Genomic DNA, 22954 nt, shown 5'->3' on the forward strand with positions numbered 1-22954 from the left:
CACATTAGCTAAATCAAATGATATGAAGAAAGAGGCAAGTTTGCTCGAGTACACCAGTTAAATATTCAACATTAAAGGCCTATTGAAATGAATTTTTTTTATTTAAACGGGAATAGCAGATCCATTCTATGTGTCATACTTGATCATTTCGTGATATTGCAATATTTTTGCTGAAAGGATTTAGTAGAGAAAATCGACGATAAAGTTCGCAACTTTTGCTCGCTGATAAAAAAAAAGCCTTGTCTGTACCGGAAGTAGCGTGACGTCACAGGAGCTAGTATTCCTCACAAGTCCCCATTGTTTACAATGGAGCGAGAGAGATTCGGAGCGACAAAGCGACGATTACCCCATTAATTTGAGCGAGGATGAAAGATTCGTAGATGAGGAACGTTACAGTGAAGGACTAGAGAGGCAGTGATGGACGTATCTTTTATCGCTCTGACCGTAACTTAGGTACAAGCTGGCTCATTGGATTCCACACTCTCTCCTTTTTCTATTGTGGATCACGGATTTGTATTTTAAACCACCTCGGATACTATATCCTCTTGAAAATGAGAGTCGAGCACACGAAATGGACATTTAAAGTGACTTTTATCTCCACGACAATACATCGGTGACACACTTAGCTACTGAGCTAACGTGATAGCATCGTTCTCAAATGAAGATAGAAACAAAAGAAATAAAACCCTGACTGGAAGGATAGACAGAAGATCAACAATACTATTAAACCATGTACATGTAACTACACGGTTAAATATTCTCAGCCTGGTAAGGCTTAACAATACTGTTGCTAACGACGCTAAGGCTAATTTAGCAACTTAGCAACCGGACCTCACAGAACTATGATAAAAACATTAGCGCTCCACCTACGCAAGCCAGCCCTCATCTTCCCATCAACAGCCGTGCTCACCTGCGTTCCAGCGATCGACGGCGCGACGTAGGACTTAATCCGTGGGTTTGGCGGCAAGCATCGGCTTGGCGTCTGCTAAATAAGTAGTCCTTGTTGTGTTGCTGTAAGTATTGTACTTTGCCGCTAATACACCGATCGATCCCACCTACAACGTTCTTCTTTGCAGCCTCCATTGTTCATTAAACAAATTGCAAAAGATTCACCAACACAGATATCCAGAATACTGTGGAATTTTGACGAAGAAAACAAGAGGTTTTTGTATCGGGTCGGATAGGGTCCAACCACTTCCGTGGATTTTGTGACGTCACGCGCATAAATCATATCCAAAGGAGTTTTTCAACCGGAAGTGTGGCGGGAATTTTAAAATTGCACTTTATAAGTTAACCCGGCCATATTGGCATGTGTTTCAATGTTAAGATTTCATCATTGATATATAAACTATCAGACTGCGTGGTCTGTAGTAGTGGGTTTCAGTAGGCCTTTAAGCTTGTGTGTTTCAAAATACATGAATTAGAGATGTCCGATAATAGCTTTTTTGCCGATATCCGATATTCCGATATTGTCCAACTCTTAATTACCGATTCCGGTATCAACCGATATATATATATATATATACTGTATATACAGTCGTGGAATTAACACATTATTATGCCTAATTTTGTTGTGATGCCCCGCTGGATGCATTAAACAATGTAACAAGGTTTTCCAAAATAAATCAACTCAAGTTATGGAAAAAAATGCCAACATGGCACTGCCATATTTATTATTGAAGTCACAAAGTGCATTATTTTTTTAACATGCCTCAAAACAGCAGTTTGGAATTTGGGACATGCTCTCCCTGAGAGAGCATGAGGAGATTGAGGTGGACGGGGTTAGGGGGGGCAGGGTTGAGGTGGGGCGGGGTAGGGGGTAGCGGGGGGGTATATTGTAGCGTCCCGGAAGAGTTAGTGCTGCAAGGGGTTCTGGGTATTTGTTCTGTTGTGTTTATGTTGTGTTACGGTGCGGATGTTCTCCCAAAATTTGTTTGTCATTCTTGTTTGGTGTGGGTTCACAGTGTGGCGCATATTTGTAACAGTGTTAAAGTTGTTTATACGGTCACCCTCAGTGTGACCTGTATGGCTGTTGACACATGTGTGTGTGAAAAGCCGTAGATATTATGTGGTTGGGCCGGCACGCAAATGCAGTGCCTTTAAGGCACGCCCCCAATATTATTGTCTGGGTGGAAATCGGGAGAATGGTTGCCCCGGGAGATTTTCGGGAGGGGCACTGAAATTCGGAAGTCTCCCGGGAAAATCGGGAGGGTTGGCAAGTATGACTGGGAGACGCAACTGCTCTGTACTTCTCCCTACGTCCGTGTACCACTCCGTACAGCTGCGTTTTAAAAAGTCATATATTTTACTTTTTGAAACCGATAATTTCCGATATTACATTTTAAAGCATTTATCGGCCGATAATATCGGCAGTCCGATACTATCGGACATCTCTAACATGAATACATTTTTTTTTTAAATTTAACAGTTAAGCATGAAATAGAGACTTTTGGAAAATAATTCATAATTATAAGTTTAAAAAAAGATATATTTTTTGTAAACCTTCAAATTTACTTCTTTAATCTTTAAAGGATGTAAAAAAACATTTGGAAATAATTTTTTGTTTACTTTTCTTGCTCATATGTCTTAATAAACATCAGTCCTAATCAAACACAGTACAGGGCAAAAGTTTGGACACACCTTCTCATTCATGTGTTCATTTTCTTTATTTTATATTCTAGTGTCTTCAAAATTGCCCCACTTTGCACACTTTTGGCATTCTCTCAATGAGCTTCAAGCACACCTGTGAAGTGAAAACCATTTCAGGTGACTACCTCTTAAAGCTCATCGAGAGAATGCCAAGAGTGTGCAAAGGGTGGCTATTTTGAAGAAACTACAATACAAAACATGTTTTCAGTTATTTCACCTTTTTTTGTTAAGTACATAACTCCAAGTGTGTTCATTCATAGTTTTGATGCCTTCAGTGACAGTCTACAATGTAAATAGTCATGAAAATAAAGAAAACACATTTAATGAGGTGTGTCCAAACTTTTGGCCTGTACTGTATATTAAACATGTAATATATAATATGTTTTAACATTTTGACCCTTTTGTATGCCTTTTGATCAGAACATATCACAGGTCTAAATTAGTAAAATAACTTATGCATATTTGTACGAATTGTTCTGTGACATAATTTTATCTTAAGGCCTTCAAAGAGTTAAAATACAATAGAAAACTTTACATGTTTGGTATTTTCGTTTAAGGCTGAAGTGTATTGAGTGATTTGAGCAAAGTGGGAACAAAGTGGCGGGGGAAGTTGGGAGTGTAGACTTTTCTGCTTAGGCTGCTGCCCCCGCAACCCAACCTCGGATATGCAGAAGATGGTTAAATGGATTTTAAGAAAGAAAGTAAAGAATATTGAATCCAAATTGTTTTTTTATGGATTTTTATGTACTGTTACCTGGGAAAAGATTGGACATTAAACATTTGTAATTTACATGAAAAAAATCTTTATAGAAAAATTATTTATGATGGAGTATCAAAAGAAAAAATACAGCCAAAATACAGCAAAAACAAAGTAGTCACTCTTTTTCCTATCAGGGTTAAACGTGGATTTAATGTATTCAAATATATATGCACTTATGTTTATCTTACATTTTTTAAAATGTATTCTATTTGCCTATTGAATTTTTTTCCAACACCCTGTTTTTCACACAGGAAGTGAACGGACTGAATGACAGAATGTAAGCACAAAAAATATATATTGTTAGTGTAAATATGAAAAAGGTAGGGTGAGATTGAATGATCACTAATAAACAAGAATTATGTCACCTAAAATTGTCTTACCTTGAAAAACAAGTGACACAAAATAAGATTATTATTATCATACTATCACTTTATTAAATTAATCGATTTAAAATTTAAAGCTGGTAAGCAACCAAACAATATGAATTAAGCGTCTTCTTACCTTTTGTGTTGAACTACTTGAAGTTGGTAATCGTCCCTTGTAGACTATTTCAAATGCAGCATAAACTCATGTTATGCTGCGAGTGTTAAGACTGGCAGTGCAAAGTCCTGCCTGAGTGACACAATGAAGCGTGGAAGAACTTTGCTGCTTTTATTCGCTGCAGGGTCCAACCCGAGCAAAGGTTACCAGATATGGAAAGTGTTTCTACGTTCCCATGACGACAAAAGCCCAACGCAATCTGTGTCATTATTGAATTGTCCCATTTGTGTGCACATTTGCTTAGAAAAAATTATGAATGGATTCACTTTGAAAGAACTTCAATGGTTAAAAAAAAATTAAATGGCTAACGCCTCCACAATAAAAGCACCTGTTGGTTCGTTATCGTGTCACCTGAGGAGGAATCACTCGGTTAAACATTAATGGAAAAGACGTAGTTGTGTCGTTAAAATGCATCTAATTACCTGATCATTGGTGCAAGAGCTGTACAGTAGTAAATATTAATAAAATCTCCATGTGTGACGTAAGCGGCCATCATAAAAACAGTGCAACCTCAATTTACGAATCCCTCTATTTGCAAACTTTTTAACGTATAGACTTTTAGATCGAGCCAAATATGCCTCTTTTCATTCATTCAATCATTTTGTGTCCCACCTGCAGGCAAAAAGCAGGGCGCAGCACTTTTGTACACTACTAGTCACTTCTCAGTGCTTCAGCGTGTCTGCCTTTACTGTGTTTTGTTCATTCTGCTAACTCAGGGGTCGGCAACCCGCGGTTCCGGAGCCGCATGCGGCTCCTTGACCACTCTGATGCGGCTCAGCTACATACATACCGACCCCCCCGATTTTCCAGGAGATTTATGGATCTCAGTGTCTCTCATAGATTACTCCCAGGGAAAAAATAATCCTATTTACACTCTAATTACTAAATAAAGGGCATGCCCTAATTGCACTGCAGTAATTGTCCTCTATAGCATTTACATACAGCGTGCCAGTCCAGCCACATGTTGCATGTTGTTATTACTTGCACACACAGGAGACAGCAAAGCATACTTACTCATCAGCCACACAGCTTACACTGACGGTAGCCGTATCAAACAACTTTAACATTGTTACGTTACAAATATGCGCCACACTGTGAACCCACACCAAAAAAGAATGAAAAACACATTTCTGGAGAACATCCACCGTAACACAACATAACACAACACAACCATTACCCAGAATCCCATGCAGCCCTAACTCTTCCGGTCTACATTATACACCCCCGCTACCACCAAATCCCCCCACACATCAACCCCCCCCCCCCCCCCCCCCCCCCCCCGTGCATTGGTTGAGCGGAAGAGTTAGGGCTGCATGGGATTGTGGGTATTGGTACCGTCAGTGTAAGATGTGTGGCTGCTGAGGTAGTACGCCTTGCTGTCACTTACGTGAGCAAGCTGAAATTGCATTCTACGTGTGGTTGAGCAGGTATACTGTTAGGGCAGACTGTAGAGGGCGCCAAATGCAGTGTCATCACGCTCTGATATTCAGGAGTCTCCCGGGAAAAATGAGAGGGTTGGCAAGTATGACGCTATCAAGCGCCATTCATTCAAAACTCGCGGGCTGCACTAACATCAAATTTCCACATTAAAGTGCGTGCCGGTGCGTGTGTCGGAGACCCCTAGTTAACATAGCACAAAGCATTTAAGCTTTGTATGCGGTGTTTTTCATTTTAAATTTTAAAAATTTTTTTGTGGCTCCCATTACTTTCTTTAATTTGTGAAACTTGCCAAAATGGCTCTTTGAGTGGTAAAGGTTGCCGACCCCTGTGCTAACTCAATATGAGTCCCAAAAAGACAACAGACCAGCGTGGAAGGGAGGGGGAATCGCTGTGGAGTTAAAAATAAAGACTATTTGCGAGGAGTACATTCATGGTGCACATAAGTATGGAAGAATCGATGAAGCAGGCTTTCGTACCACAGCAAGTTTTAATTGTGATGAGACCTGACTTTTCTAGAAGAAGATGCCAGCACACTGAGCTACCTCTCATTCAGAGGCGCCTCTTCTAAAGCACACACACACGCACGCATGAACACACATACACACACACACACACACACAAGGCCCTTTCCCCTCATCCCACCCTTCTTTCCCTCGGTCTGCTTCTTTCTCGTCAGCGCCTCCTTTGCCAATGTTAATGCAATTGGATTTTACTTTTTCAAATGTTAATTATTTTAACAATATTGTAAATTAAATTTAAGGATTTTTGTGATTTCTGATCGATGTGTGTCCCTGTGTTGGCAAAGCAAATCAACACAAACAGGACATTTCTGTTTGTTGTTGTTATATTGACCTTTTTATTACATAAATAGTTGATCCATAACCCCCTTGTTATGTTTGTTTGATATACAGTGGTGGGAAAACTACGGCCCGAGGGCCACATCCGGCCCGTTGGTCCCTTTAACTCGGCCCGCCAAATATGTAACTCAATTGGGCAAAGATCTGTTTTGAGAATTGCCACAACAAAACTGATAATAGACTTCGACGCACTGGCAAAAAAGGGTGATCAACAACACTGCTCCCACTAAAAGAGAATGTAAGTGTTAATAACCTTTTAATACAATTGTACAATTTCAGAATCAGAATCAGAATCAGAATCAGAATCAGAATAGTTTTATTGCCATTGTTTGAGAACGGGTTCACAAACTAGGAATTTTTCTTGGTGCAAACGTGCGACATAAAACACATATAACACATATTTGGTATAAAAAGAGCTGTGACTGAGCTATCAGATAGACTTAGAAGGGATTCAAGGAATTCAAGGAGCTGCTGTTAGGAGTTCTTGTTCATTTGCCTGATGGCCGAGGGGAAAAAACTGTTCAGGTGGCGGGAGGTGTGGGTCTGGATGGAGCGTAGTCTCCTGCCTTTTGTGTTTCTTTGATGTTCTGATATGATATTGTTGAAAATAGATGTATTATGATTAAAATAGCCCATGTTTGAGTAAATTGGCCCTAGTGTGTGAATGTGAGTGTGAATGTTGTCTGTCTATCTGTGTTGGCCCTGTGATGAGGTGGCGACTTGTCCAGGGTGTACCCCACCTTCCGGCCGATTGTAGCTGAGATAGGCTCCAGCATCCCCGGCGACCCCGAAAGGGATAAGCGGTAGAAAATGGATGGATGTTTGAGAAGCCTACTCTTAGTTCCAACAGATATAATATGCTTTGAAATGCATCATGTGCTCGCCCGGCCCGCCTATATCAAATTTTAAAAGCCAATGTGGCCCCTGAAACAAAAAGTTTGCCCACCCCTGTTTTATCAATCAATCAATCAATGTTTATTTATATAGCCCTAAATCACAAGTGTATCAAAGGGCTGTACAAGCCACAACGACATCCTCGGTACAGAGCCCACATACGGGCAAGGAAAAACTCACCCCAGTGGGACGTCGGTGAATGACTATGAGAAACCTTGGAGAGGACCCCCCCCCCCCCCCCTCTATGGGAGACCGAAAGCAATGGATGTCGAGTGGGTCTGACATAACATTGTGAAAGTCCAGTCCACAGTGGATCCAACACATCAGCGAGAGTCCAGTCCACAGCGGGGCCAACAGGAAACCATCCCGAGCGGAGACGGGTCAGCAGCGCAGAGATGTCCCCAACCGATGCACAGGCTAGTGGTCCACCCGGGGTCCCGACTCTGGACAGCCAGCACTTCATCCATGGCCACCGGACCTATGCAACTCCCCCTCGCAAGGGACACTGGAGAAGAGGAGAGAAGAAAAGAAACGGCAGATCAACTGGTCTAAAAAAAGGGGGGTCTATTTAAAGGCTAGATTATACAAATGAGTTTTAAGATGGGACTTAAATGCTTCTACTGAGGTAGCATCTCTAACTGTTACCGGGAGGGCATTCCAGAGTACTGGAGCCCGAATAGAAAACGCTCTATAGCCCACTTTTTTTGGGCTCTGGGAATCACTAATAAGCCGGAGTTCTTTGAACGCAGATTTCTTGTCAGGACATATGGTACAATACAATCGGCGAGATAGGCTGGAGCTAAACCGTGTAGTATTTTATACGTAAGTAGTAAAACCTTAAAGTCGCATCTTAGGTGCACAGGAAGCCAGTGCAGGTGAGCCAGTATAGGCGTAATATGATCAAACTTTCTTGTTTTTGTCAAAAGCCTTGCAGCCGCATTTTGTACCATCTGTAATCTTTTAATGCTAGACATAGGGGGACCCGAAAATAATACGTTACAGTAATCGAGACGAGACGTAACGAACGCATGAATAATGATCTCAGCGTCGCTAGTGGACAAGATGGAACGGATTTTAGCGATAATACAGAGATGAAAGAAGGCCGTTTTAGTAACACTCTTAATGTGTGACTCAAACGAGAGAGTTGGGTCGAAGATAATACCCAGATTCTTTACCGAGTCGCCTTGTGTAATTGTTTGGTTGTCAAATGTTAAGGTGGTATTATTAAATAGATGTTGGTGTCTAGCAGGACCGATAATCAGCATTTCCGTTTTCTTAGCGTTGAGTTGCAAAAAGTTAGCGGACATCCATTGTTTAATTTCATTAAGACACGCCTCCAGCTGACTACAATCCGGCGTGTTGGTCAGCTTTAGGGGCATGTAGAGTTGAGTGTCATCAGCATAACAGTGAAAGCTAACACCGTACTTGCGTATGATGTCACCCAGCGGCAGCATGTAAATACTAAAGAGTGCAGGGCCAAGAACCGAACCCTGGGGAACTCCGCACGTTACCTTGACATAGTCCGAGGTCACATTGTTATGGGAGACGCACTGCATCCTGTCAGTAAGATAAGAGTTAAACCAAGACAAGGCTAAGTCTGACATACCAATACGTGTTTTGATACGCTCTAATAAAATATTATGATCGACGGTATCGAAAGCGGCGCTAAGATCAAGAAGCAGCAACATAGATGACGCATCAGAATCCATTGTTAGCAATAGATCATTAGTCATTTTTGCGAGGGCTGTCTCCGTGGAGTGATTTGCCCTGAAACCGGATTGGAAAGGTTCACAGAGATTGTTAGTCACTAAGTGTTCATTTAGCTGCTGTGCAACAATTTTTTCGAGAATTTTGGAAATAAACGGAAGGTGGGAGACCGGTCGGTAGTTTACCATGAGGCCAGGATCGAGGTTAGGTCTTTTGAGCAGAGGATGAATAACCGCTTTTTTGAATGCTAGGGGAACAGTGCCGGAGGAAAGTGATAAGTTTATAATATTTAACACTGATGGACCTAATAATACAAACAGTTCCTTGATAAGTTTCCCAGGAAGTGGGTCAAGTAAACATGTTGTTTGTTTTATCCCACTTACACGCTGTAATAATTCCTCTAATGTTATTTCATCAAAAATAGAGAGACTATTTTGGAGGGCAGTGTCCGTCGTATATATACAGTCGTATTTGTGTTAATAGAACCCAGTTGTAGCTGGGATGCGTTGTCTTTAATCTCCTTTCTAATGAGTTCAATTTTCTTATTAAAGAAATTCATAAAATCATCTGCCGAGTGGGTGGAGCTACTGGGAGGAGTCCCTTGTTGGGTTAGCGATGCTACTGTACTAAACAGAAATTTAGGATCGTTTTTGTTGAGGCGGATGAGATTTGAGTAGTATTTAGCTTTAGCTAAGGTAAGCATGCGTTTATAAGTTATTAAACTATCACTCCATGCTTGATGGAAAACCTCAAGTTTAGTCGCGCGCCATTTGCGTTCCAGTTTTCTACATGATAATTTATGAGCTCTAATTTCTTCTGTAAACCATGGGGTGCGCCTTTTAGGGGCCCTTTTTTGCTTTAGCGGTGCTATACTATCAATAATTTCGCGCAAGGCATCGTCAAAGTTGTTAGTGAGGTTATCAATAGAGCCGACATAATTTGGGAATGGTGCCATTACCGAAGGCAGTAGGTCAGCAAGAGTCATCGTTGTGGCAGCATTAATGTTGCGGCAGCTATAGCAGTTATTATTATTATTAGGTTGTTGACAATGAGTCAAAACTTCAAATTTTATAAGGTAATGATTGGACATTACTTTAGTATATGGAAGTATCATAACTTTGGAGGTGGTGACACCCCTGACAAGCACTAGATCTATTGTATTACCGTTGCGATGCGTGGGTTCATGTATTATTTGTGTAAGACCACAGCTATCAATTATGGTTTGGAGCGCCACGCACTGAGGGTCCGATGGGGTATTCATATGGATATTAAAGTCCCCCATTATGATTATATTGTCGGCGTGCGTCACTAGATCAGCAACGAACTCTGAGAATTCACTGATAAAGTCCGAATAGGGCCCAGGGGGGCGGTAGATAACAGCCAGGTCGAGAGGTAGCGGTGTGACAGACCTCATAGTAAGCACCTCAAACGATTTATATTTATTATTTAGGTTAGGGGTAAGGTTGAAATTTGCATTGTATATTAGTGCGACACCCCCTCCCCTTTTAAGAGGACGGGCAACATGCGCATTCGTATAGTTAGGAGGAGATGCCTCATTGAGCGCAAAAAAATCGTCTGGTTTGAGCCAGGTTTCGCTAAGACCAATGACGTTAAGATTGTTGTCTCTAATGACCTCATTAACCAATAACGCCTTGGGAGACAATGATCTTATGTTTAAAAAGCCCATATTATAGGTATTGGGCTGTTTTGACGAGTTTTTGTTAAGATTATCCGTAGTGGCAATATTAACAATTTTGCGTTTATTATGCGTAGTGCACTTTAAATAGTTTCGACCATATCTAGGAATTGATATGACGGGAATTTTCCGATTGTTTGCTTGGTGCTGCAATAGACTGGACATATCATAATTTGCCACCTCAGTAGAATGCATGTCCACCTCTGACACAGACACAACAGAAAAAACATTATGTGAATTGTGTATTATTCTAAGAGAATTGCTATGCGTACATGGATTATCCAGCCTGGCGCTGGCTAGTTCTAGCTTAACTGACTCCTCACCCGGACTAACAGACATTGTAATTGCCTGTGACCGGGCTTGCTCTAGTGTAGTCAGTCAAGTGAGACTTAAATAGTAGTCTATGTTTCTAGACAGGATGATGGCGCCTTCCTGGTTAGGGTGAAGGCCGTCTCTCATCAGCAAGCCTGGTTTGCCCCAGAAAGAGGGCCAGTTATCAATAAACGTTAGTCCCTGTTGCCTACAGAAGATAGCCAGCCACTTGTTAAGCGAGACTAATCTGCTATATCTCTCATCATTGCCTCTCGCAGGCAGGGGGCCAGAGACAATTACTCGATGCCTGGACATCTTTCTGGCGAGATCACAAGTCCTGGCTATGTTTCTCTTTGTAATCTCTGACTGTCTCATTCTAGTGTCATTGGAGCCAACGTGTACAACTATATTCGCATAATTAGTGGTGCGATTAGCCTGTCGTACGTGTTTACTAGGCCTTTAATACTTTAATACTTTACATTGTATTCAAAGTGTAAACTTTCACTAAAATATAGACTTATGTTGAGGCTGGAACCCATTATTCATATTTGCATGGTTTCTTATGGAAAAATTAGCTTCCTTATACAATCTTTTCGATTTAGTAAACAAGTTCAAGAACCAAACAAGTTTGTAAATCGAGGTTCCGCTCTGTTAAATGACATAACACAAACCTAAAAACATTATTCATAAGAGTTCTAAGCTGCAGTTAAAGACAAGCACTGTGATGATGTCACTCTAATATTTATACTATACGACAAACGTCATAAGTCTGCAGATTTTGATTTAATTTTGAGGCTATTACAAATCCCAAAACCAGGGAAGTTGGCACGTTGTGTAGTTCGTAAATAAAAACAGATTACAATGATTTGCAAATCCTTTTCAACTTATATTCACTTGAATAGACTGCAAAGACAATATATTTAATGTTCGAACTGAGAAACTTAATTTTTTTTTGCAAATAATCATTAACTTAGAATTTAATGGCAGCAACACATTGCAAAAAAGTTGGCACAGGGGCATTTTTACTAGGGCTGTGAATCTTTGGGTGTCCCAAGATTCGATTCAATATCGATTCTTGAGGTCACGATTCGATTCAAAATCGATTTTTTTTTTCAATTCAACACGATTCTCGATTCAAAAACGATTTTTTTCCCGATTCAAAAGGATTCTCTATTCATTCAATACATAGGATTTCAGCAGGATCTACCCCAATCTGCTGACATGCAAGCAGAGTAGTAGATTTTTGTAAAAAGCTTTTATAATTGTAAAGGACAATGTTTTATCAACTAATTGCAATAATGTACATTTGTTTTAACTATTAAATGAAACAAAAATATGACTTATTTTATCTTTGTGAAAATATTGGACACAGTGTGTTGTCAAGCTTATGAGATGCGATGCAAGTGTAAGCCACTGTGACACTATTGTTCTTTTTTTTTATTTTTTATAAATGTCTAATGATAATGCCAATGAGGGATTTTTAATCACTGCTATGTTGAAATTGTAACTAATATTGATACTGTTGTTGATAATGTTCATTTTTGTTTCACTACTTTTGGTTTGTTCTGTGTCGTGTTTGTGTCTCCTCTCAATTGCTCTGTTTATTGCAGTTCTGAGTGTTGCTGTGTCGGGGTTGGTTTTGGAATTGGATTGCATTGTACTGGTATTGCTGTGTATTGTTTTTTTGGATTGACTAATTACAAAAATAAAAAAATATTTTTATTTTTTTTTCTAACAAAAATTAAAAATTAAAAAATCGATTAAAAAAAAAAAAAGAGAATCGATTCTGAATCGCACCACGTGAGAATCGCGATTCGAATCCGAATCGATTTTTTCCCACACCCCTAATTTTCACCACTGTGTTACAGGGCCTTTCCTTTTAACAACACTCAGGAACTGAGGAGACCAATTTTTTAAGCTTTTTGGGTGGAATTCTTTCCCATTCTTGGTTGATATACAGCTTAAGTTGTTCAACAGTCCGGGGTCTCCATTGTGGTATTTTAGGCTACATAATGCGCCACACATTTTCAATGGGAGACAGGTCTGGACTACAGGCAGGCCAGTCTAGTACCCGCATTCTTTTACTATGAAGCCACACTGTTGTAACACGTGGCTTGGCATTGTCTTGCTGAAATAAGCAGGGGCTTCCATAAAAAATATGTTGCTTGAATGGCAACATATGTTGTTCCAAAACCTGTATGTACCTTTCAGCATTAATGGTGCCTTCACAGATGTGTAAGTTACCCATGCCTTGAGCACTAATACACCCCCATACCATCACAGATGCTGGCTTTTGAACTTTGCGCCTATAACAATCCGGATGGTTCTTTTACTCTTAGGTCCAGAGGACACAACGTCCACAGTTTCCAAAAACAATTTGAAATGTGGACTCGTCAGACCACAGAACACTTTTACACTTTGCATCAGTCCATGTTGGATGAGCTCGGGCCCAGCGAAGCCGGCTGCGTTTCTGGGTGTTGTTGATAAATGGCTTTCGCTTTGCATAGTAGAGTTTTAACTTGCACTTACAGATGTAGCGACGAATTGTAGTTACTGACCGTGGTTTTCTGAAGTGTTCCTGAGCCCATGTGGTGATATCCTTTACACACTGATGTCGTTTTTTGATGCAGTACCGCCTGAGGGATTGAAGGTCACGGACATTCAATGTTGGTTTCTCAGCCTTGCCGCTTACGTGCAGTGATGTTTCCTGATTCTCTGAACCTTTTGATGATATTACGGACCGTAGATGGTGAAATCCCTAAATTCCTTGCAATACTCTCTAACACTTGCTTCCTAAGATGGGTTCTTTTCGGACCGACAGACCGCTGCAAAGCCCGTATGTCAGGTTGTAATCAGTCTTTTTTGTGAATTTCTTTCGTCGTGCTCTTTCCTTCTCCTGCTTTCGTCTCTCCTCTGCTCCCCGTCTCCCCCCTCTCATGGTCTCCGACGCTGCTAATAAAGAGACAGGTGATTAGATAACTCGTTCCAACTGAGGTATCCACTCACCTGTCAGCTGCTTCATAGCCGGCTCCTGCACATGCCCTGCCCGCAGGAGACGCGTGCACCACGCCCCCTCCACATGCCTCCACCGCCAGTCTCAGGCCGGGCAGCCGTCTGGCCGCGCCCCCTCCCCCACCCGTAGAAGGGCGGGAGATGAAGTCGACCACAGCCATCTGCGTACCCGGTCGGAGGCATGTGGAAGGGGCACGTCCCCTCGGCCATCAGGCACATGAACAATAACAAGATCTGATAGCTCAGTTACAGCTCATTTTATTACCTATTCTGTGTTATATGTGTATTACGTTGCATGATTGCACCAAGAAAAGTTCCTAGTTTGTGAACCCCTTCTCAAACATCCAACCATCCATTTTCTACCGCAATGGCAATAAAAACTAGTCTGATTCTGATTCTGATTCTGACACGACTACGATGGATATTCAGTAACGAAGAGATGACCAGTCGGTTGCGGTGACCAGAGCAGGTCGTAGAGTTATTCGTCCACATTTTCTGAAGGACTATACAGAGTGACTTTTGGAGCTTGAAAACAGTTGTAACAAGTTGCTGGGTTACATGTTCTTTTGGTAGTGTTAGAAAACAAAAAGGGAAAAGCAATGGGGAAGATGCAAATATCTTGCTATTTAATGTGAAATTTCTCTGTTAAGAGAAACAAAAAACATACTGTAAAAGTAAAGGATGAAAGGTGACACTGTTATTTTTTGTTTTCATTCTGGGTTGGTTTGTAAGTAAGATGATACTTTCATTTTCTATTGTAACTGTTTTATAGCATGTTTACAATCTAAGTTTTATTGTATTTTGCAATACTATGTTTTTTCTATATAATTAGGCGGTATAGAGTTAGGGTAAAGTAATCTCTTTAAAAAAAAAAAGAGAAAGGATGTTACAATACAATTGTTATGTTAATACTCCAGCACAATACATGTTGCAGGGGGGAACGTTTTAGAAGGAGACACTGTACAAGAAGTAAGCGGGCTAGTGTGAGTGAGCCAGCTTGGATTGTAACTGCAACTGAAGTTGATCATAAAGTTGAAATGAGCAACTATACTGCTCTAACCGTCCACTCTTTATGGTTGGGAACATAACGAACTAGAGTGAAACAAATAAAGCAAAACTGAGTGGCCTTTTATTGTGGGCAGCCTAAGGCACATCTGTGCAATTATAAATGATAAATGATAAATGGGTTATACTTGTATAGCGCTTTTCTACCTTCAAGGTACTCAAAGCGCTTTGACAGTATTTCCACATTCACCCATTCACACACACATTCACACACTGATGGCTGGAGCTGCTATGCAAGGCGCTAACCAGCAGCCATCAGGAGCAAGGGTAAAGTGTCTTGCCCAAGGACACAACGGACGTGACTAGGATGGTAGAAGGTGGGGATTGAACCCCAGTAACCAGCAACCCTCCAATTCCTGGCACGCCACTCTACCAACTTCGCCACACCGTCATTATCATTATCATTATCATGCTGTTTAATCAGCATCTTGATTTGCCACACCCGTGAGGTGGGATGGATTATCTTGGCACAGAAGAATTAGATAGATAGATAGATAGATAGATAGATAGATAGATAGATAGATAGATAGATAGATAGATAGTACTTCATTGATTCTTTCAGGAGAGTTCCCTCAGGAAAATTAAAATTCCAGCAGCAGTGTACAGAGTTGAGATCGAATTTAAAAAGTAAAAAGTAAATAATGGGGGTATAAATGGAAACAAAATAGAAAATATTACAATAAGACATACTTGCCAACCCTCCCGTTTTTAGCGGGAGAATCCCGTTATTCAGCGCCTCTCCCGACAACCACCCGGCAGAGATTTTCTCCCGACAAACTCCCGGTATTCAGCCGGAGCTGGAGGCCACGCCCCCTCCAGCTCAATGCGGACCTGAGACTGAGTGGGGACAGCCTATTCTCACGTCCGCTTTTCCACAATATAAATACGCTTGCAAGTTCCAAAACGAATGGAAACAAGAATTTCAGTTCATCCAGGACAGTTCGAAGGGGAAGGTGTATGTTGCCTGTAAATATGTAGATCAGACTTCTCCATTGAACACGGTGGCCGAAATGATTCTCAGTCATGAACAGAGAAGTTAAACAGGATAATACTGCCATCTAACGGATAGATAATTCAAGTATTCCTTTTATGTAAATAAAATAAATATATATATATAGCTAGAAGTCACTGAAAGTCAAGTATTTCATGCATGTATATATATATATATATATATATATATATATATATATATATATATATATATATATATATATATATATATATATATATATATATATATATATGAAATACTCGAGTTGGTGAATTCTAGCGGTAAATAACCACGCCCCCAACCACGCCCCCCCACCCCCCACCCCCCACCTCACGATATTGGAGGTCTCAAGGTTGGCAAGTATGCAATAAGAATACAAATAAATAAATAATAAATAATAATAATAATAATAATAATAATAATAATAATAATAAATAAATAAATACATTTATTTATTTATTTATTTATTTATAAGAATACAAATAAAAAGCAACAATGAGAATAAAAATATAACAGTAAAATAAGAATATAACAAGAGAAACTAGACAGTAGTGACCATGTTATGAAAAAGTATTGCACTGTTATTGTTTTGCATCCCCTGTCATCCGAGTACACTCCCTCCCCCCCAGAGAGGAGTTGTACAGTCTGATGGCGTGTGGGACAAAGGAGTTTTTGAGTCTATTAGTCCTGCACTTGGGATGAAGCAGTCTAGCACTGAACAGGTTCCTCTGGCTACTGACAACGGTATGCAGAGGGTGACTGGCATCATCTAGGATGCTCACTAGTTTTTCCACAGTCCTCTTCTCTGCCACCGTCACCAGTGAGTCCAGTTTTATTCTGATCGTAGAACCGGCCCGCCTGATCAGTTTCTCCAGTCTGGAGCTGTCCTTCTTAGATGTACTGCCCCCCGCCCCCAGCACACTACGATGTAGTACAGAACACTGGCAACCACAGACTGGTAGTACATCCACAAGAGTTTTTTTACAAATGTTGGAGGAGCGCAGCCTCCTCAGGAAGTATAGCCTGCTCTGTCCTTTCCTGTACAAGTGGTCCGTGTTAACAGTCCAGTCCAGCTTATTGTCCACCCACACCCCGAGGTACTTGAATGAGTCCACGATCTGTACCTCGATTCCCTTGATCACAATAGGTTGTGACCTTGGACTCCACCTCCCAAAGTCAATGACCAGCTCCTTGGTCTTTGACGGATTGAGCTGCAAGAGGTTCCTGTGGCACCAGTCAGCAAAGTCCCTCACCAGGCTCCGAAACTCCTCCTTTCTGCCGTCCCTGATGCACCCGACGATGGCTGTGTCATCCGCGTACTTCTGGATGTGACAGCTCTGAGTTGTAGCAGAAGTCAGCGGTGTACAGGGTGAAGAGGGGCCAGCACCGTTCCCTGCGGTGCTCCGGTGCTGCTGATCACAGTGTCAGACGTGATGTCCTTCAGTCTGACGTACTGTGGCCTATCAGTGAGGTAGTTCGAAATCCAGGCAACCAGGCAGGGGTCCACTCCCATTCTGTCCAGCTTGTCCTGGAGAAGGCGGGGCTGGATAGTAATAAAAGCACTCGAGAAGTCCAGGAACAGGATCCTCACAGTGCCATTTCTCTTATCCAGGTGTGAGTGGGCTCGGTGCAGCAGGTAAAGGATAGCATCCTCCACACCAACGCCTGCCTGGTATGCAAACTGCAGGCTGTCCTGGGCATGTTGCACCTGGGGTCTGAGGAGGCTGAGAAAGAGCCACTCCATTGTCTTCATTATATAATAAATGATAAATGGGTTATACTTGTATAGCGCTTTTCTACCTTCAAGGTACTCAAAGCGCATGAGAAGTGAGCGCCACTGGTCTGTAGTCGTTTAGCTCTCTGGGGAAGTTCTTTTTGGGAACTGGAACGATGCACGACGTCTTCCAGAGGGTGGGCACTCTCACCAGCTGCAGGCTGATGTTGAAGATCCTTTGGAGCAGTTCACCCAGTTCTGCAGCACAGGTCTTCAGGAGTCGGGCGCACACCTTGTCTGGGCCTGCTGCTTTCCTAGGCTGTAGCTTCCTCAGTTGACCTCTGACCTGGTCCGCAGAGATGATTAATGTCTGCGGAGGTGGTGGAGGGGGGTGTTGCTATGGCTGGGGGGGGGGGGGTGCTTTGAGGGGATCAGAAGAGGGGGTGGCTGCGATGAGTAGTGGGGGGTGGAGAGGACACGGGCTGGTTGACCCGGTTGAAGAAGTTATTCATCTCATTGGCCCTCTCTATTGTCCCCCCAACAGCCCTGGTCTTTGTCTTGTGGCCTGTGATGGTTTTCACACCTTCCCAGACTTCCCTCATGTTGTTCTGCTGCAGCTTCTGCTCCAACTTCTTCCTGTAGCTGTCCTTAGCCTCCCTCACGTGTCGTTTCACCTCCCGCTGTGCTGCTCTCATTGCCTCCCTGTCTCCACTCCTGAAGGCAGCTTTCTTCTTGTTGAGGACAGCTTTAACCTCTTGTGTTACCCAGGGTTTGTTATTAGCATACTTGCCAACCCTCCCGTTTTTAGCGGGAGAATCCCGGTATTCAGCGCCTCTCCCGACAACCTCCCGGCAGAGATTTTCTCCCGACAAACTCCCAGTATTCAGCCGGAGCTGGAGGCCACGCCCCCTCCAGCTCAATGCAGACCTGAGTGGGGACAGCCGTTCTCACGTCCGCTTTCCCACAATATAAACAGCTTGCCTGCCCAATGACGTCATAACATCTACGGCTTTTAGAGAGTAGAGTGCACAACAAGGAGAGAGAGTTCTTGGTTTCTTATGTGGGTTTATTGTTAGGCAGTTTCATTAACGTCCTCCCAGCGCGGTAACAACACACAACAATAGCAGTCACGTTTAGTCTACCGTAAAGCAGTTCGTCTGCAGTAAACAGCAATGTTGTGACACTCTTAAACAGGACAATACTGCCATCTACTGGATAGCCTGCAGAACACTGAAATTCTAATATTTTATTTATATGTATAATACAATTTTTAAAAAATATATATATACCTGTATATATATATAGCTAGAATTCACTGAAAGTCAAGTATTTCATACATATATATATATATATATATATATATATATATATATATATATATATATATATATATATATATATATATATATACATATATACATATATACATATATATATATTATATATATATAATATATATATATACAGGTATATATGAAATACTTGATTTGGTGAATTCTAGCTGTAAATATACTCTCCTCTTAACCACGCCCCCGACCACGCCCCCCTCCTTCCCTCCCCCACCTCCCGATATCGGAGGTCTCAAGGTTGGCAAGTATGGTTATGGGTAGCACCGAAAAGTCTTAGCAGGGCAGGCCACGTCCACACAGAAATTGAGGTAATCCGTGAGATAGTGAGTCAGCCCATCAATCTCCTCACCCTGTGGAAGCATCACGTCCCAGTCTGTGGTGTTGTAGCAGTCCCTGAGGGCATCATCTATTTCAGGGGACCTCCTCCACACAGAGCAAGTGTTAACAGGCTGTCTTTGGACCAGGGGGGTGTATTTTGGCTGCAAATGTACAAGATTGTGGTCAGACTTTCCTAGTGGGGGAGGGGTGTGACCTTGTATGCATCCCTGACATTAGCATACAGTAGGTCAATTGTCCTGTTGTTTCTCGTGGAACAATCCACAGCCTGGTGAAAAGCAGCTAACGTTGAGTCCAAAGTAGCATGATTGAAGTCCCCAGAAAGGATTTTAAAAAGCCTCAGGAGGTTTTGTCTGTAGCCTTGATGTGATGGCGTGGATCATCTCACATGCATTGGCTGCATCTGCCCTCGGGGCAATGTAAACACAGAGGGAGATCACGTGACTGAACTCCCTCGGCAGATAGTATGGCCAGAGGCTAACAGCTAGTAGCTCAAGGTCCGGGCAACACAAGACTTTCTTCACGGAGATGTGTCCCGGGTTACACCAGCGGTCATACTTGCCAACCTTGAGACCTCCAAGGTTGGGTTTGGGGGTGGGGGGGCGTGGTTGGGGGGCGTGGTTATTTACCGCTAGAATTCACCAACTCGAGTATTTCATATATATATATATATATATATATATATATATATATATATATATATATATATATATATATATATATATATATATATATATATATATATATATATATATATATAATGTATATATATATACATGTATATATATATATATATATATATATATATATATATATATGTATATATATATACATGTATGAAATACTTGACTTTCAGTGAATTCTAGCTATATATATATATATATTTATTTTATTTACATAAAATAAATACTCGAATTATCTATCCATTAGATGGCAGTATTGTCCTGTTTAACTTCTCTGTTCATGACTGAGAAATCATTTCGGCCACTGTGTTCAATGGAGAAGTCTGTTCTACATATTTACAGGCAACATACACCTTCCCCTTCGAACTGTCCTGGATGAACTGAAATTCTTGTTTCCATTCGTTTTGGAACTTGCAAGCGTATTTATATTGTGGGAAAGTGGACGTGAGAATAGGCTGTCCCCACTCAGTCTCAGGTCCGCATTGAGCTGGAGGGGGCGTGGCCTCCAGCTCCGGCTGAATACCGGGAGTTTGTCGGGAGAAGGGAGGTTGTCGGGGGAGGCGCTGAATAACGGGATTCTCCCGCAAAAAACGGGAGGGTTGGCAAGTATGCCAGCGGTTGTTAACATAAATGATGAGACCCCCACCTTTGCTTTTCCCACATGCTTTAGTGTCTCTGTCAGCTCTCACTGCGGTGAATCCCTGCAGGTCCACGGTAGCATCCGGTACCAGGTGGTTTAGCCACATTTCCGTGAAGATAAACATATTTACAAATACACATTTTTTATACAAATCATTTATTTATTTGTAGTTGTATATTTATTAATATATGCATATGTATTAATATCATATTGATATATATAAGTTGATATGAGACAATGCTTACTTCCATATTCCTCCCACAAACCAGATGCACAAATAAATGTGGAGTTACACACTCCCCTGAACAACCAGCAGAGGGCACTGCCGCAGAGTGGTCTACTGGTGAGCCAATCAGAGGCACACTAGGGAGTGTGCCATATAGTGGATTAAATGGTTGGGTAAGTAATGACTAGTATTGATAACTGTTTCAGGTGTGTTGTAGTAGTGCCATCTACTAGATAGTTTAGTCAGTCACTCAGCTTTTACAGGTGTTGATGTGACGACGACGTCTGGTAACATCCAAAATATCTAACGAAGTAAAAGTGGAAGTAGGAGAAAAAAAAAGATCATCCAGTAATGTACAGATACAGCATTTCAGTACTACTACTACTAGTGAAGTAGGCCTTATAGCCCTTGGTCTTAGCTCTACTTTGTTAGCTGCTAGCGGGCTAACGTTGCCGTCACATCAACACCTGTAAAAGCTGAGTGACTGACTAAACTATCTAGTACAGGGGTCACCAACCTTTTGAAACCAAGGCTACTTCTTGGGTACTGATTAATGCGAAGGGCTACCAGTTAAATACACACTTAAATAAATTGCCAGAAGTAGCCAATTTGCTCAATTTACCTTTAACTCTGTTATTATTAATAATTAATTATATTTATCTTTGTGGAACACTGATCATCTTAATGATTTCTCACAATAAATATATATAGAAACAGATAAATATCAATATGCAACACTTTATTTTTGTATTTTCTCTAAGTGCACATTTTTCAAATTGAACATTTTCAAATGATCACTCTAAGACAGTCTTGTGAATCACAATATCCCATTTTAACTAGCTAGCCACTAACATTTTTTAACAAATATGAATTACTTTGTACCATGTTTGTACAAATAATAACTCATGTAAAATACAAAAGTAAACTCTCAAATTTTTAAAATCATGTCACACTTTGAACTGGACACCAAATCTGTTATCTGTTTCTTTGTCAGTTAGTGGGAAGCCTGGCATTGCATGCTGTTAACTAGTGTGTTGTACTCTGTGTGTAACTTGACACTGCAAACTCTGAGTGAGTCTTGCAGATGTGCATCAGTGAGGCGTGTTCTGTGTTTGTTCTTGATGAAGTTCATGTCAGAAAAGGCTGATTCACAAAGATAAGATTTTTCCTCATTGTTTGCGGAACCTTCTTAATCTTTTGGACATATTTTCACAGCAATCTGGCCTTAAGCTTATTATGATAAATGTAAAATGTTAAGGATCGGAAATCTAAAGGGAACGTCCTTTCGAATGGAATGCAAAGAGCCTGTTTTGTGGACAGATGGACCAGTTAATATACTTGGTGTTGTTGTCCCCAGAAAATCTGGAAGATCTAGGCTCAGTAAATTATGATAATCGACTAAGAAAGCTGGACAAAATTATGCAATTATGGAAAGGGAAATCCCTAACCTTGTATGGTAAAATGTCTATTGCCAACTCATTAATTATTCCTCAATTTATTTATTTGTTTTTGTCATTACCAGCTCCATCACAAATTTTTTTTAAGATTTATGAGCGGAGGGTCTTCGATTTTGTCTGGAACGGCAAACCAGAAAAGATTAAAAGAAAGGTTTTGTACAACGAGTATGAATATGGGGGCCTGAAACTTCTCAACCTTGAAGCTATGTGTCTGTCTTTAAAAGCATCAATTGTTCCAAAGATGTATTTAAACATTGAGTGGTACACAAATGTCCTGTTGGACAAAAAACATGTACTGTATCAAAAGAAATTTTATCCTTTTTTCCAAGTGATCCCCTCCCAGAGAGTCTGCTGGGAAAACATGGCGGGGTTCATAAAGGAACAATCCACTCATAGTGGTGTTTTCATTTTATGTGCCAGAAAAAAGAGACGATATTTTGCAGCAGTTAATATGGATGAACTCTAATATTGTAATAGATGGAAAGCCTTTCTTTTGGAAAAATATGTTTGAAAGAGGAATCATTTTTGTCAATGATATTATCAATGAGAATGGTCAAATTATGAAGTATGATGAATTTAGAGCTATGTATGGTGATGCTTGCTCAAGCTTTTCATTTTATCAACTA

At 41.1% G+C, this 22954-nt stretch overlaps 1 protein-coding gene across 1 annotated transcript in view; it reads right to left on the minus strand.

The window, feature by feature from the left end:
• Positions 1-4018, minus strand: part of eps8l3a (EPS8 signaling adaptor L3a) — a 48157-nt gene extending 44139 nt beyond the window's left edge. The window contains exon 1 of the mRNA XM_062053946.1: positions 3911-4018. The gene's annotated coding sequence lies outside the window, so the exon portion shown is untranslated. The remainder of the gene's footprint in view (positions 1-3910) is intronic.
• Positions 4019-22954: the final 18936 nt, after the last annotated feature.

The sequence above is a fragment of the Entelurus aequoreus genome, linkage group LG01 (genome assembly GCF_033978785.1).
Source record: "Entelurus aequoreus isolate RoL-2023_Sb linkage group LG01, RoL_Eaeq_v1.1, whole genome shotgun sequence".
Taxonomy (NCBI): Eukaryota; Metazoa; Chordata; class Actinopteri; order Syngnathiformes; family Syngnathidae; genus Entelurus; species Entelurus aequoreus.